The sequence below is a fragment of the Passer domesticus genome, chromosome Z (assembly GCF_036417665.1).
Source record: "Passer domesticus isolate bPasDom1 chromosome Z, bPasDom1.hap1, whole genome shotgun sequence".
NCBI lineage: Eukaryota > Metazoa > Chordata > Aves > Passeriformes > Passeridae > Passer > Passer domesticus.
The window spans coordinates 20,880,172-20,896,934 of NC_087512.1; positions in this window are offsets into that span (position 1 = coordinate 20,880,172).

Below are 16,763 nucleotides of genomic sequence, written 5' to 3' on the forward strand. Positions count from 1 at the left end.
GATTTTTGTCATACCTTCCCAATGTTAGAGCTGGTAAAGGATCCCATTCCTTTAATTCTTTTTAATGTGAAGACTCTTTAATTATTTTTTTTTTTTGCAGTTGCTTACCTCACTTGGTTTCTCTAGAGCACCTCCCCACCAACTAGTTGCTGGTTGTGCCTACTCCCAATTAAAGTAAATTCTTCCCAGTATAAAAGAAATACAAAATAATAATATCCCCCCAAAACTCTGAAACTTAAAACCAAGCTTATAATATTAATGTAAAATGGTTACGTACATTTAAAGTAGCTGATAAGGTGATATAGAGCTAGACAATGTGACCAATACTGTAAAATTCACATCAGTTTAAAATCACCACTTATATTCAGGGGACCACAGATGACTAGAGATCAATAATAGCAACAAAATCTTAATATTGCCATTTTGATATTACATCCATTAGTGGCCCAGAGCAAATAAACAAATTTTAAAGAACAAGAAATCTGTCAAAGTATATATTATATTTGCAGATACAGTGCGTAAGATTACATTGAATATAATTATTTTCCCTCAATAGTATATACAGATATGCACTTCCTACATACATTTGTGAAAATGTCTTTGAAATGTATTCATTGAAGTTAATTATACAGGTCTAATACTTCTCTTCATTTAATGCTATAAAATTAATGGGCCTTCATTTTTATCTCCAATGCAAATGATCATGTCATTTCCAACTGCAGACAGCTCTTTCTCTCATATGCTGAATATGATTAGTTTTCCTTTAGCAGAATTAGAGCACGTGATTCCCTGAGGTTAGGCAAGAGCAATGTCTCCTGGTGTTATTTCAGAGTTTCTGTTATGCTGTAGTATCCTTAATAAACAGGATTTCAGAAATGCTCACTGCAAAAGTTTTAGATAAGTGAGCTCCAGAGGCTGTGACCTTTGGTGAGCGCAGACAAAGCAACAATGGCAACTCATAAATCTTCAGAATCTTCACAAGAGATTAGCTAGACATCACAGCAAACACTGGTAACAACAAGAGGAATACAGCTACTTCTGAAAGTACAGGCTGTGTCATTTGGAAATACTTCCATAGTTCCAGCTGAAGTGAACGTCTTGAACGATGTCAATGGGAGCCAGATAAAGCTTGTAACAGACTCTTTTTTAATAAATATTGCATATTTGCATGAGAGAGACTTTCTCAAAAACCAGACAGGCATCACCTAATTTTCTAGGAGTTAGACATCTAAGCTCAAAGCCCAGAGATATGCATGCTTACAGCAGATATTAATTTTCCTCCATCTGGGTTGTCAATCAACTGCTTGTGCATGACAGTGACAGAGTACACATCTACTATTCAAGAGTGAAAAACAGACATAATTTAAACATGTGTTTCTAGCTTTCAGATATTCTGCTTGCAAACATTGCAGACAAATGCTGCACTCATAAAAGTAATTAGTGATTGAATGATTTTAAGATATATTCTCCGTAGAAATTAACTCAGAGTGTTCTGTATAATGGCAATTAAAAAATATATTCTTCCCTTCTTCAAGCAAGACAGAGGAACTCTAGAATATACTTTAAAACATAATAAAATTAGAGGAAAAAAGTTTTCTAAATTGTGCCTTGCAGGTATCACTTAAGTTTTTATCAATTTGTCAAGTTTTTATCACTTCTTTATCAATCCAAAATGTCAAACACAAGTTTGGGGACAGGGTATGCCTATTTGCTAATGGTAAAGCAATGTTTTGTGCCCAAAGCATTTGCAATGAAATTTGATTTTCTTTGCTTCCTTTCTAGCATACTGAAGTGCCCTGTTGCTGTAGAGGCCAGAGCTGAGCTGGCACCAATGACTGTACACACATCTGAAGCATTAAAAATCCTGATTAAAAGCTGCCCGCACAGCTCCATAGATATACATCTTGTGGAGGGCATCTTTCTGTAAATGCCAGATGCATTGTTAAACATCATCTTTTGCATTTGGCTCTATACATGCCAAAATCCTTTACCTGCTTTTTCAGCTTTCTATTGCCATTTTTCATGTATTAGGTTGAGAAATTGAGTAGGTCACTGTAACCAGCTTTAGTTTGGATGAATGACATCCTTGTATTCTCCTTTCTGCTTCTTAGATGTGTTTTGTACTACATATTTCCATGTATGTATCTAAGGCAGCCCTGCTAGTAATTATGCTCTTAGAGCATAAATGTAACACAGTAAAGGCCTAGGTAGAAACAGAGGACAGTTCATGACGATGTATACTAGGAGTGAAAAAGCCTGCTAAATCAGCAGCCCATCAGAAATAAGAGGTAATCTAAGGCTTAATACCTAATTTGTATGTGGGTTTAGTTCTTATAAAGAAAAGCCTTTGGATCTCACACCTCAGTATTTTTGGGAGGAAAAGATTCAGATCTGTCCTCTGTAAAGCTCTATGCAATGCCACACTATTGGCAAGAAATATGTATTTTTCTAGTGCAGCCAAGTTCTGCACTGACTACTTTTTTCACTGGAGTCTGTGTAGTATGTTCTCATAGCTTAATTTCACAGTGCAGATTTATAAAAGTGGAAAAGCTACAAGCTGAACCAAAATGGTAAGGGCAGCAGATTTCTTACCACGCAGAACTAAGAATTTCCCTGATTTACACAGAGGATTGCAGATTTACCCTTCTCACTTGGAAAGGCTGCAGGCCATCAGTGAATTTGAGAACCACTTGGTATGTGCTGTGTGTACCAAGATGAGCTCAGGAGAGCAGGAGAATGGTGGTGGAAGTGCTGTGGTGTGTGCACCATACAGGATGTGGAACTGTAACCGGCACAGTTCCAAGATGCCCTTCTTAACTGAAACAGAGATCTTACAAAAAGTGTGATCCTGAGAATGACATTAACATCTTGTAGGGATGACCTCGGGTCTGCAGTTCTGGGTCACAGATCTGATTAGGCTGCACTGCAAGGAAAGCAGTGGGGAAAATTTCTGGATCTCCTTGTAGAGCCTGGAGAAAGGATGTCCAAATAAAATAAAAAGTGGAGAATAAAAGGTAGTGATGACAGAACAAAGGAAAAAAAGCAATGAACCCTTTCCAGCTTAATTTTTAAATCTGTGGGGAGCTGCCATTTTGTATTAACATTAGATAAACCTATTTCTCTGATGCCTTTGTCCTTCACGTTCCTCACAAAACAGTCTAGTAAATTGCTATGATTCAACTCCCAGGTGATCCTATTCTTATCTTTATTCTTAGTTGGCTATGGTGATTGTTATATGGAAAAAAACCCACAGATTTTGAATCATTTGCGACCGACTCAGTCCTTTTTCAGTCTGTCTACTCCTTGACTGTTGCTGCAATGTTTACTAGTAACAAGCAGGAATTCCCAAGGGCTTGCAAATGTTCCAACAGTAACAACACTAAGGTGCTACCCAGAGTAAATCTCTGTGCAGCAGCCTGCAGCACTGCCCTTCAGAAAAGAAAAGATAGTCCAGAATATGAGGTAGCAGTGTCATTTTTTTTATTGTTGTTGGACACTATCTTTGGAACCATATCTATCCAACAACATGGTCAATTTTAATGACACAGATGATTTTTTATCTTTTATCTTGCTCCTCAATAATTGCAGAGAAAGCTGTAATGAAGAGACCACCAGTACATAGAGCATGTCTATACAGACTTGCATTTGTATTGCAAGAACAACTCTAGTCCTGGTCTGCACCATGGTTCTGCTCTCTGTGTAGCTGTTGGGAAGACTGAGAGAGCCATGCTATCATGGGATGAGCCTCAGCTCAGGGTGTTGATGGGTCTACACCCTCTCTGGCCTCCCCTAGGCTTCCTTCTTTCAGAGGAAAGATTTGATGAAACAAAGGGAGTTATGGCCGATGTTACTTTTTGTAGCTGCTTTTGCTCATCCTGAATTTTGTGGTCAACATGCTTGAGTCTGTAATAAGAAAAATCCTCTGCCTACCAGCTCATTCTATTTGGTGTCCTGAAGGTCTCCCACTACGAATGGTCAGCAAGCTCCAGGAGGAGGAGTGGGGCAGAAAGCCCTGTTGAGTGATGCACCATGAGATAGGTTCATAAGTGAAGTTCTGTGTTTGGCTACAAGTCAGAATGACCCCAGGAGCACTCCTTTGTCATTTGCAGCTCTTAGTCTCAGGACTCCTTATTGAATTTATCAGAAAATTGCAGTAATTTGAACAGTAGCTATAAGAGTTATTGAAGTGGGCTAGCTAAATGAAACAGCAGTCTTTGAAACCATTTTAAAAAAACATTCTTCTCTCCGATGAGTTCTAGCAAAGAACTATATCCACTGAAATCATGGGGAATTATCTGCCACTAAATCAAAGATGACTGTGTCAGTCCATCTTCTCTTGCTGCCTGTCGGGTATGTCAGTGGTGTCAAAGAACCTGGGTAATTTCTTACTTCTTACAAGATCAGTCCGTGTACAGCAATGGCTGTACAGGAGTGGGAACTCTCTCCTGTCCATTTCTACTAGCAGTGAAGTTTTTGAGCAAATCTGCATTTATTTACATTCCTTGCAGCAGCAGTAACCACAACCTCACACTATAATTATGCAGCAACCAAACTCCAAACACGGAGTTTAAATGAAGTTAATTTCTGAAGTGCCTTATTTGTAAAATAAAAGGACAATACCATTTGATGGCTCTAAATTCCTTGAAGGGACGTTAAGGCTTGCCTACTACCCATTTACTTCTTCCTGCTTGCCAGTCTGTCAAAAATAATGGGAGAGGGAAATTGTTTTCAAATTGTATTTTCTTGCAAGTGGCCTCTTTATTTTTTCCTGAACATTCTGCAATGCTGACCTCTGTTACAAGATGCCTCACATCTAATTGAACACTTGTACTATCCGAGTGCTGGTCACAAGACACGACCCTTAATCCTGAATCCCTGAATCCCAGAATCAGAGAATCATTAGGGTTGGAAAGGACCCCTGGAGATCATCTTGTCCAACTGCACTACCAAGGAAGGATCACCCAGAGCAGGCAGCACAGGAACATGTCCAGCTGAGTTTTGAGTGTCCCCAGAAAGGGAGACTCTGTGACCTCCTTGGGCTGCCTGTTCTAGTGCTCTGCCACCCTTAACATAAAGTTCTTCCTCGAGTTGAGGTGGAACTTCTTGTCGTTTTGTTTATGACCATTGCTCCTCGTCCAGTATCTGGGCACCACTGAAAAGTCTGGCCCATGCTCTCAGCACCCACCTTTCAGATATTTATATGTGTTGATGAGATCCCCTCTCAGTCTTCTCTTCTCTAGACTAAAGAGGCCCAGCTCTCTCAGTCTCTCCTCATAAGAGAGATGCTCCAGACCCCTCATCATCTTTGTGCCCCTTTGCTGGATGCTCTCCAGGAGCTCCTTGTCTCTCTGAGGAGCCCAGAACTGTTCACAGCACTCCAGATGTGGCCTCAGCAGGGCCCAGAAGAGGGGGAGGATCAGCTCCCTTGACCTGCTGGCCACGCTCTTCCCAGTGCAGCCCAGGATCCCACTGGGCCTCCTGGCCACAGGGCTCACTGCTGGCTCATTGTCACCTTGTGATCCACCAAGACTCCCAGGTCCTTCTCCGCAGAGCTGCTCTTTAGTGGGGCAGCCCCAGGCTGTGCTGGTACTTGGGGTTATTCCTCCCCAGCTGCAGGACCCTGCACTTGTCCTTATTGAGCCTTATTAGGATTTTCTCTGCTCAGCTTTTCAGCCTATCAATGTCTTGATAGGCTGAATGGCAGCTTTCCTCCAGTCATTGGGCACCTCTCCAGTTCCCCATGATTTTTCAAAGGTTTAACAACAATATCTGCCAGCTCCCTCAGTACCTGTGGGTGTATCCTATCAGGACCCATGGATTTATGGGTATTCAGTCTCCTCAGCTAATATTTCACCCAGCCCTCCACAACCAAGGGGAAATTTTCCTTACTCTAGCCTCCCTCTCTTATGTCCAGGATCTAGGTTTCCTGAGAACTGACCACAGCAGTAAAGACTGAGGCAAAGAAGGCGTTCAGCAATTCTTCCTTCCCTCTGTCTTCCCTCACCATGAAATCCACCAGATTCAGCAGTGGCACCACATTTTCCATAGTATTCCTTTTGCTGTTGATGTACTTTTAGCCCTTTTAGCCCTATTGATACCCGTTGCCAGACTCAATTCCAAGCAGAGTCAATTCCAATTTTCACATCCCTTCATACCAACGATGTTCCTATAGCACTCCCAGGCGACCTGTTCCTTTTTCCATATTCAATAAATTTCTATCTTCCAACCTGGATTAACTAGAAACTCCCTGCCCATCCATACAGGTGTCTTGCCCATGAACCATTTCTTGTTCATAGGAATACACTGATCTTGAACTTGGAGGAAGTGATGTTTAATATTGACCAGCTCTCTTGGACTCCCTTATCTTCTAGGGTCCTAAATGATAGAATTCATCTAAATAGGTCTTTGAAGAGGTTGAAGCTGTCAGGGAGTTCGGAGTTCTAATCCTGCTTAGTGCTTTGCTTCCTCCATGCAGGGTCCCAAGTTCCACTGTCTCATGGTCTCTGCAGTCAGGTCTGCTCCCAACATTCACATCTTCAACCAGTCCCTCCCGGTTTGTTAGTACAAGGTCCAGCAACACACCTTTCCTTTTTGGTTCCTCCACCACCTACATCAAAAAGTCAGCTTCCGTGATCTGCAGAAACTTCTTGGATTTGTGCACTGAGATGTGTTGTCTCTCCAACCAATATCAGGGTGGTTTAAGTTCCCCAAGAAAACCAGGACCTGTGATTGTGAGGTTACTTCTAGCTGTTCACAGAAAGCCCCATCAACTTCATCCTGATCAGGTGGCCTGTATTTAACACTCACTATATAGTGTCACCTGTATTAGCCTGCCCCTTAGCTCTCACTCACAAGCTCTAAACTCATTTGTCTATGCCTGAGTAGAGCTTGATACATTCCAGATGCTCTCTCACACCAAGAGCAATTCCAGAACCACACCTCACTGACCTGTCCTTTCTAAAAAGTACATAGCCACCCATGACAACATTGTAATCATGTGAGCTATCTCACCACGTCTAATTGCAATGAGATTGTGGCCCTGCTACTGCACATAGACATTTCTAGTTCTTGCTGTTTATTCCCCATGCTGCGTGCATTTTTATGTACGGGCACCTCAGAAAGGTAATCAAGCATCCAGCTTCCCCAGAAAAGGGTTTTAGAGAATTCATCATAACCGCACACACCTTTGATGTGGTTAGCCCTATGATTCTCATCTTGAGAAGCAGTCAAGGAACATCTGTCACCGCACTGGTTGAAATGACCTACTGCCCAGAAGCAATGGCACAAGCATTGACACTTTGGACCTCATCACCTGAGTCCTTCATTTTAAAGCCTGTCTCACCAAACTGACCAGCCTGCTGCCAAAGATTCTCTTGCCCTTTTTAAATGGAATTATCCCAACCTTCTCTATCAGATTACAATCATTAAAGCACAATCCATTGTCATAAAAGCCAAAACCTTCCTTACAGCACCAGCCACAGAGTCAGATGTTGATTTGTACTGTGTGTCTGCTTCTGGCTTCTTTTCTAACTTGAAAATATAAGCAGACATTGACCATGTAAGAAATTGTGTTGAGGAGATGGACATATTCTTTATACTACACTGGAGAAAAACATGAACCATACTTTTCTTGCTCTGACCAACATTTTCTTCTCTTTGTGGGAGCATTTCAGCCAGTAAAAATGGGAAAGCAATAAAAGATGTGGTAAAATATAAAGTAAAAGGAAGCATATCTTTACAACTTTTAGGTTTGTGAATTTTATTTATTCATAGTGGTAAATACAGCACTTCCCTGACCCACATCCACAGAACTCTATCCTTGAGGACAAAGAATCATTTTACCTGGTTGAGTTGCATTATTTCATGGTGCTACCCAAATAGTGCCTGGCTCCCAGCTTCTTCATGTGTATGGTTTGGGTCCTGGTTGCTAGTTGGAGGTCAGTCTAGAAAGGCTTTTTTTCCTCCTAAGATCGTATTTTAAAACTATGAGTATTGTTTACAGTTTCAAATGTGTAAGCATCTTAGTAAGCATAGAGTCATATATCTATATGATCTACGGTTATCTCCTACGGCTCTTCACACATTCCACTCATTTAACTGTTCTTCTGGCCCAGCATGGTCCCTTACCTTCACCAAAAGAAAGGCTATTAGGGGTAGCTTTCAGATACACTCTCCAGCTAGAAAACAAAGCAAAATAGAGAGAGTTGGGGGTTTTGGTCTGTATGGTGTTTTCAGGATGGCAGTAAAGAGGGCAAGTATGTCAAACAGGCAACCCAAGCAGGGCTGCTACTGACTGGGAGACTTTACAGCCTGCTGAAGAGTTGCTCTGCCTCTCAATTTCCCATTAGCTCTAGATCTAACCTGAGACAGACTATCCCTGTACTTTACTTTGAAGAATTAATAGTTTTAAGAAACATGGGTATAACCAGACTTCCCCCCACTTTTTAAAATTAGTGTTTATTTCCTGAATTGATACTGCAATCCAAAAAGAGCATGAAGTTAAAATGACAGGGGAATGCAGAGAGAAACTAATCATGATGGTGTGAAAGAAATTTCCTATAAATTTCGGACTAAAGGTTACTGAAACAAGTTACAGATATCTATGTAGAAAGGAGTCATCACCTCTAGATTCCTTTATGGTCTCATATACACCACTGGCATCCCATCACTGGTGTCAGCTTTGTAGGATTTGTACCATTTCCAGGAGGGTTTACCCTTCCACTCCTATGCTGAGCAGCAGATGGTGAGGCAGTGGCCTGTTCCTGGCCCAGTGTTCTGTAAGTGGACCAGAAAGGGCCCCATGCACCTTTTGTGTTCAGATCACCCTTCACCCCTCAGTTCAGGCTGCGTGTTTCTGTCTGAAACAATGGTTTTCCCTGATCCACCACTTCTCAAAGTGTTCAAAGACCAGGAACTCCACTTGTGTGGTTTTCTGGGTGTTGGCCAACAACATAGGTACCTTTACACCACAGGCTGCAAGTAAAGTAACACAAGGCTCTTTTTTGAGTTTACTCCAGCCACCCATGTGCCATGACACTCACTTGAGATATATTTTCTTATCTCATTTTCCTTAGTGCCAGCCCCGTTTTTCTTCAATATCCTCTTCCTGCCACCAGCCAGACTCCCTGACACCTACCATTACCCTCTCTTGTCCAACTGCTCACCCAGGAGCAGTTTCTTTCAAACAACCTCACACAGTATTCTTTGAAAGGGTGACACTGATATCCACAGAGACAGGTTTCTACTGTGAAATTCTGACATCCAAATGAGTTTAAAATTTCTTTCTCTGCTACTATCTCAGTGAATGTGCAAGTTGTGACTAAAGCAATAATTGATGGGTTTTGGCAAGTGCAGCTTTTAAGTAACTGTTGAGAATGCAAATACCTAAAATAACTATATAAACAATAAATATAAAACAGTTTGAAGTGGAATCTTTTATCTGAAGAGATAAAAAATGTCTATTTTTGCAGAATTTTTTCCATTTTACAAAGAGGGAACATGCAGATGCTTGCATGTCATCATACTCGGGCGTCATTTAGCAGGGAAATGTGTGCAGCAGGGATATGTGTGTATAACTCATGGCAGCATTTAAGCCTAGATCTACCATCTCATTGAAAATTGTGTTAATTTGAAAATAAAACAAGGCTCTGGGAATTTTTCAGAGTCCTATTAATTAATTTTAAAAGTTCCATTAGTTTGATGGAAGAAAGGCTGTACACTGTAATCATCTGTCAGCTGGTGATTTATAATTTTAAGTGGATTTAGGAACACAATCTCAGCCTCTGGCTCCTTTACAGAGCAAGCAGAGAGTCTACAGTGGCCTCCAAAGACTCCCAGATATGTCAGATTGCATATTCTCCACAAGTTTCCCACTTGTTTCCTAGCCTTGCAATGAAAAAGGCACACCAGATTTCCTTGGTGGATACTCCAGCTCTGGGTCAGCATGACAAACCATCCATCCTTCATGACAGTCCATTATGTGCTGTAAACTACATCACACTGTTTTGGCTCCAGGAAAGGCCAGTCATGGGGAAGGAGGTCAACAAGCTCTTCTCAGCTGTTAGAGCTACACCTTTTTTGGCTGGGGACTCATCTCACAAGGATTTTTTCCAAAGTGGTACTCTGAGAACAACATTGCTGGCTGCCAAATTTGTCTTGTCCCACTAGGTCCTAGATATTATTTGCTCAATGTACAAATATAACTGTCTTCCCTAAGTCTTGACCTTGAAAACTCAAGTGAATCTGACAGCTAGTCTGGGTTGTTTTTTCTTTTCTCTGTTAATGATATGTGAAAGTGGAAATTCAGAAGTTTCCAAAGAAATGCTGCTTTCCATATTTCACTTTTCTTCTTTACTTAGAGACATGGCCAAACATTGGAGTTTAGTGAGAAGCTGGCTGTACTCTGGAAATCACCAGCACAGGGACCAGGACTTTGCTGATGCATAAACAAAGAAGGACAGAGCTGTGACTGGTAATGCATGCAGTCCTACTCCTGATGAACTCAATAATCAAACCACTGCCATGCTAGGATCAGCACTGAGAGGAGAATGGAACAGCTGTGATGAGGAGCTGAGATTAACAGACACCAGTGCCAGGATATGAGACATGAAGCAGCAAAAGCAGCAGAAAAGGTCATTGCTGTAGAGGAGGAAGTGGACATCCAAAGTTGTGTAAAACCTTAAAATCATAGACTCATAGAACACTTTAGTTTGGAAGGGATCTTTAAAGCATGTCTAATCCAGTGCCCCAGAAACTGATGTCTTCTATTATGGGATATCTTCAAGTAGTTGAGGTGGTTCAGAGTCCTTTCCAATATGACTTCAAATGAGACCAAGAAATGGGGCACCTACCACCTCTCTGGTCAGCCTATTCCTATGTTTCACCACCCTCACTGTAAAAAAAATTATTCCTTATATCTAGTCTGTATCTACCCTCTTTTGGTTTAAAACCATTGCTTCTTTTCCTGTTGCAATTGACCCTGCTAAAATTCTGTACCCATCTTTCTTATAAAGCCTCTTTAAATACTGGGGAATTAAGGTCTCTCTGGAATGTTTTCTCTTCAGGGTGAACTGCCCCAACTCTCTCAGTCCTTCTACACAGGCGAGGTGCTCCAGCCCTCTGATCATTTTTGTCGCCTCCTTTGGACTTGGCTCCAGCAAGCTGATGTCCTTCCTGTGCTGAGGACCACAGAGCTGGATTCAACACTCCCAGTGGGATCTCACCAGAGCAGAGGAGAGAGGCAGAATCCTCTCCCTCAACCTACTCAGTCTTTGGATTCAGCCCAGGATATAGCTGGCTGTCTGGGCTGTGAGTGAGTGTTGCCAGCCACGTCCAGCTTTTCATCCCACAGCACCCCCAAGACCTTCTTGGCAGGGCTGCTCTCAATCCCTTCAATCCCCAGCTATATTGATACTGGGATTGCTCCTACCCAGGCGCAGGACCCGGTTCTTGGCCTTATTAAAACTTAAGAGTATCTCATGGGCCACTTCTCCAGCTCGTCCAGGTCCCTCTGGATGACATCCCATCCTTCAGGTGTGCCAACAGCACGACTGTCCTTGGGGTCATCTGCAAATCTGCTGAGGGTGCACTCAATCCCACAGTGTCACTGACGAAAATATTAAACAATGCTGGTTCCAGTAGGATCCAGTATAGATACCTGAGGGATACCACTTGTCACTGATCTTCATTTGAATGCATATTTTTCAAAACTCTCTGACTCGGTCCATAGATCCAGTTCCTTATACACCAAAAAGTCCACCCATAAAATCTGTATCCATCCAGTTTGGAGTTCAGAACATTGGGTGGGACCATGTCAAAGACATTAGAGAAATCCAGATAATCATCCATAGCTCTTCACTTGTCTACTCATGCAGACACTACACCCAGGCACTGCATTTTTACTGCAGATTTGGTTGCCTCCTACCTCAATGTCACCCATGAGGTCATTTGCACTGGTGACCATCAGGTCCAGTAACAGATCCCTTCTGTCAGGGCTGTCAATTACCAGGCTTAAGAATTTATTCTCCATGCATTCCAGCAGTCCCCTGGATTGCCTACAGGCCACCAGAGATGTTGGGGGTTGAAGCTCCCCAGCAGAACAAAGTCCTGTGAGCATGATGCCTCCCACAACTGGAGCAAGAAGATTTGTAGTCAATAGGCTCTCAGTGATCAGGAGGCCTGTAATAGGCATAATCCAAAAGGTTCCTTCTGTTATGTCATTTTCTGATTCTCACCAAAAAATTCTCAACCTGTTTGGAGCTGTTCTTCAGAGAGAGCCCTTCACATTCCATTAATTTCTTATGTAGAGGGCAACCCACAGAGAGCCCTGCCTGTCCCTTCTGAAGAGCTGTAGCCATTGGTAGCCACACTCATCATGAGAGTCATCCCACCATCTTTCAGAGATGGCAACTGGTTCATATCCTTTTAGCAGCACAGTGACTTCCAGCTTCTCCTGTTTGTTACCCACAACTGTACCCACCGGAGTAGCGGCACTTCAGCTGAGCTGTCATCTATGTAGCCTTTTTAGAGGAATGCTCTTTAATCTTTCTGAGATTTTGCACCAGTGTTCACCTCTAGGCTTCTATTACCTCAGGAGCCCTTGAGTCATCTCTGTAAGACTATTATTTTCTATTATCTATGATATATCATGCACATCTTGGCAAATCTTTGCAATTAAGAGGTTAAGATGAGCTGTACCTTAAAAATGAAGAATAGCCAAATAGTTTTCCAGATGAAGAGGACTTCTGGCTGCTGCCTATGACCTAGCAATATTTATCTCTAGATTCTTGAATTTTCCAGTCACCAGCTTTGGAGTGCCCTGTAGATTAATTAGTTATGCAGAGGGCACAGATCCAGTTTAGTGACATGCCACCATCACTCAATAAATATAAAATAAAAATATTGTTTTCACATCTACTTTAAATATCTACTTAATCAATGAACAAAGTGTGTACCTATATGTAGCATTACAGTCCCTGGGTGGGCAAGGATAGGTTGGATTTAAATCTACACAAGGACTTCACCTATCACGTTCCATCCTAAACTGCAGACATCTCACTGTTCAGAAGCTGGGCTGTGTGGGGATCAGACCAATCAGCAGATGAGACTGGGGTGTTTCAAGTTCCCTATATGTACTAGGTTTGGACAATAAAACAGGCTGCTTGTCACATGAAGCTTTGAGGCATGTGTGCCATCCCTGTCTCTGACCACCAACCCCATAAAACACATGGCCCTAATGTAATACCTAAGGAATTACATTGGAGTCCATTCATTTTCACTCTTGTCAGCTAACTCTGAAGCAAATTCATCAGGTGTATGGGTATTCCTCATTTAGGCAGCTTGATAAAAGGATGGACAGGACAGAGAGAGAGATGCACCACTTATACTAAGAGAGATGCACTAAACAATGACAATACCTGTTGCGCTGCACTCAGGGGAGGTGTGTCACTGCCTTCCAAGATAACACTGCCAATAACAAAATCAGTATGTCTTTGCCTCTACCTCAAACATCAAATTGTAGTGACTTTAAGGTAAATGTTTCCTTTGAAGTCAGTGAAGGTACAAGGACACTGGATTGAGGAGAATCAGAGCCCTAAAATGTTTATGGTTGTAGATGATAGAAGGGAAATCCTGAAGTGGAACAAACAACTCAAAGAGAAGATTTCAGCTTACCCCAGTCTGGACCAAGATCATTGCTTTTCCCCATCTTTGTGCCATTTCCCTGTGCAGAAATTCCTTGGAGCAACACATTGAGCACTGGAAACAGGCATGACCAAAACAGAGCAAGAGGGTCCCCTGAACAAGATAATGAGCTTCAGCTAGCTTGGACCAAAGCTGCTTAAATAGCTCCCCATACCCTCCTTCTTCAGCTACCACTAACAGTAATACTTTAAAAAAAGACAGTGGCAGTGCTTAATTTTAGATACTTAACCAGCCTTAGATACTTATATCTACCTGAATTCAGGTATGCCATGCACTACTGCATTGGTTCTGCTGTGGTGGGGTGCTGGGTGCAGTCACCTGTCCTGCTGTTGCAGCTGCTTGCCTGAGGCTTTATGAATCATAATTCCATTTTGGGAGATGGACTTGCTGCCAAGTTTGGTTATGATATGTTTCCCTTACGGTCCTAGATGCATGTTGCCTGCAAGACTACCTCTTGTGATGTTCCTGCTGCCTGCCAACCTTGTCTCCCCTTCTAGGTGCTTGCAGAGTCATTTTGGAAAGGGAAGTGCCAGGTTCTCAGCATATCAATTGAGGCTTTTGATGTTGTGAATACACTTGATTGTGTACAATCTACACTAGTCCCGTAGATCCTCACGTGAGTTTCAAAACATTCCAGTGCTCCAGCTTTGGGTACTCAGTGGGATAAAAAGCTAAATCCGTGACTCATGGCTCACATCCAGGCAATGCTGTAGGCACACTGCACTCCTGGCCCACAGAGGTGAAGTTGGAGTGAGCTCTAGGGATGGGAATCCTGTGCTCCTCAGAGTTGCAGTCACTGCAGAGCTTCTCCCAAAACTACCCTGTGCCCTGAATTCACCTCATCCCCTAAGTATTGCTGGGTGTTTAGAGTTTCTTCCCTCCAGAACAGAGCTGAGAACTTTAAGCAGAAAATAGAGGGGAAGTTCCTTGTTGTTTTCAGCTAAATTTAAAAAAAATGAAGTACAGAAGGCCAGGAATGTTCTTGATTACTTTACTTATTCAAAGATCTGTGCATCTGGGTTATTTCTTATCCTGAACGAATATAGTGTATTTTGAAACACTTGTCTTTCCTTTACACCTTAAAGTAAACAGCATCTGTTAAGGCACAGAGTGGTTTAAAATATACACCTGTGTTACTGGGGAAAAAAGGACTTTTATATAAGAAAGAAAATGGTGCCTTTTAACTAGCATATCCTATAAGGCAACAGAAAGCTCTATATCTCCATTAATTTAGGTTGGTCCCTTAGATTCAGTATTATTAATTACACAAATAATTGTACACCAGTTTAATGACAACTCTTTTATTCTTTGAGTTAACTCATTCATTTGGAATTTCCCATTGGAGATCCAAAGTGTGGCTTTGAATGCAAATAGTCACCATGGGCAGTTTCTGCAAACCAGAATAAAGTTATTCAAAGGAACTAGTGGCTTCATTTTGATCTTCTTGTTCATCTCCTCCCTGGAAGAAAATTGGAAGACAAAGTTTCATTTACATAACACCCAGTGTTAGGGTTCTGACTTGTGTATTTTGGAGAGAAAGTAAAAGGGTTAATTTAGTCCTCTAATCTATTGTTATAAGCCTAATTATTTTCTATGTCTTCGTATCATTAATGAATTGCTGTTTTTTCCATGCATCTCCTTCCCCATTGCTTTTGTTTAAACCTCCTGGTGGGAAGGGATAGATTAATTTTGTTGTGCCTTAATGGAACTGTATGCTACATTAGATTTAACCATTTGGCATGCACTGCCAACATCACCATTATGCATAATGAATTACTTTTTGTGAGTCCCAAACTAACATAGATCTTCAATGTTCCTCTGTAGATATTGCAACTACACAGCTGGCAAATATCATTACCTTGAACTTACATGGAAACCTAGAGCTTGATACAAGAAATCTTTGTAAATTTTTCTATTAAAAAAGGGAATTTCTTTTAAAAAATGTAGGTGCTTTCAAGAGAAGATGTGGAAAGCTCATTAGGCTTTTCTGTTATCTTCCATTAACTGTGTTTGATATGTGTATGCATGTGGGTGTGTGCATATCCTGGGCCTACAGCTGCATGCAGAACCCAGATGAGGCAGTGTGTACGTTGCGTCAGGACCAGACAAACTTCCTGTCCTCTGAGCAGTCTGCCTGAGAGTATGGAGATTAACATTTGTCTCAGCTGCTGAAGCTTTTCACACCTGAGTCCTTTGCCTCAGCAGTCAATCTGAGGACCCTGACAGGATTTCTCTTGCACAGTTTACTATCAGTGGAACAACATAGGGAGATGATTGATTGAACATGCAAACCAAGCTCCTTTCTCCCAGGTCCAGTGTCAGGTCACCTTTGTTTCCTCTGTTTGCTCATCATCAGAGGTGCTCAGCCAGTTCATCCGCAGGGCACCATATGCAGTACTTAATGAGTCAGGCATTTGGAGGCTTCTTTCACCACTTCTGCAGTCAGCTGGTTAAACCTTAGGACATTGGGTTCCAAGATGCAATCCACCACAGAAGGGTCCTTTCCCAGGAGCATGATGGTTGAGTTACCCAAGGAGAGGAGAATTAAGATGTGGTCCATGCACCTGCTCCTGCACCTTGTTCCCGGACCAGCTAAAGTCTGGCTACTGCAGCTCAACCTAAATCACACCTGTCATCCCATCCCCCTTGGACATCTCACAGTCAGGACAGTTACAAAGCTGTTTGTCCAGAAGTAACAGAAGTCATTCAAACCAAGAGACAAATGTGGCATACCCCAGCATGAGTCTAATAGCTCGTAACTGGTCAATGTGTACTGAAAAGCCTCTACTGACAATGTCGGCCTCTTTGTCTGTTCACCTCCACCACCACCCACTTTCAGCCTCCTTGTACCCAGCTCTGAACACTCAACTCTGTCTCATTTGCACGCCCCCTCTGAGCTCTTCTGTTTTTGCTGGACACAACAAAATTAACTCTGAAGCAACACTGAACTCTCAGGTAGAGACACTGAACTCTCAGGTAGAGACACAGGACTCTGAAATGCTACCTATATATCTCTGCCATGCCAATACAGCTGTTATGAACATCAATGACTGTGTTAAGCT